A 1,000-nucleotide genomic window follows, 5' to 3' on the forward strand; every position below is an offset into this window, starting at 1 on the left:
ATTCTTGTCTCGTTCCTACTGATAATACAGATATATGATCTTTTAAAAAGATAACCAAATCACCAACAAACATGTTGGTGTTTTGAATTTAATTTCTTCATTTGAGGGCATTTGTAGCAATTTTCATTTTATGTAAATTGAATAGTGTAGAATATATGGACAATATATACTTATATTGATGAATATTACTATCAATAAACAAATATTCTTGCTCTTGTTGGATCAATATTTTTATTGATGAGATTTTTAATTCTTTTATATACTAAAAATTATTTTAGTATAATATTAATTTGTTTATTTTCTATTACAAAATAAAGAGAAATGATTAATTAGTAAAATTACAAATTAAATTTTTCTTCTCAATCTATTTCCTTCGTACCAAACACTAGAAGAATTATAACATTTTACTATGGTTAATTATCACGTTTTTTTTTTTATTAATTGTCACGGTTAATAACAAATAGCATAGCAAAGAGTTATTGACCACGGTCCCACAACGATTGTTGGCCGTGGTTTTTGCGAGGGTGGCTAAAAGCCATAACAAATATTTTGACTATGGCTCATAGCTAAAAGCCATAGCAAATATTTTGACTATGGCTCTTAATCGTGGTAAATAATTTTTTCATGGTGAAAAAACTAATTTTTTACATCGATTTTATTGAAACATAATTAATAATAATTATTTACCATAATTTTTAACCATATCCATTATCATTATAGTCAATAATAATTTTTTTTCTAATAAAATAAGAAGTATTTGAAATTTAACTTTCTTCCCACTCATACCAAACAACTTAAATAAAAATTATTATATTTTACCTCCCACTTCATTTTCTCTCACTTAAACTAAAATTGTTTGGAGAGTGGAGAAGATATAATAAGGCTATCCTCGTTGGATGGATAAGCATAGTGTCGGAAAATGTCCATGTATGCTACAGACTACGGAACGTCACATAGGGGCGACGCATTATGCTATAAATAAAAGTATAAAATCGGTCAA

The sequence above is a fragment of the Sesamum indicum genome, linkage group LG11, assembly GCF_000512975.1.
Source record: "Sesamum indicum cultivar Zhongzhi No. 13 linkage group LG11, S_indicum_v1.0, whole genome shotgun sequence".
Lineage (NCBI taxonomy): Eukaryota > Viridiplantae > Streptophyta > Magnoliopsida > Lamiales > Pedaliaceae > Sesamum > Sesamum indicum.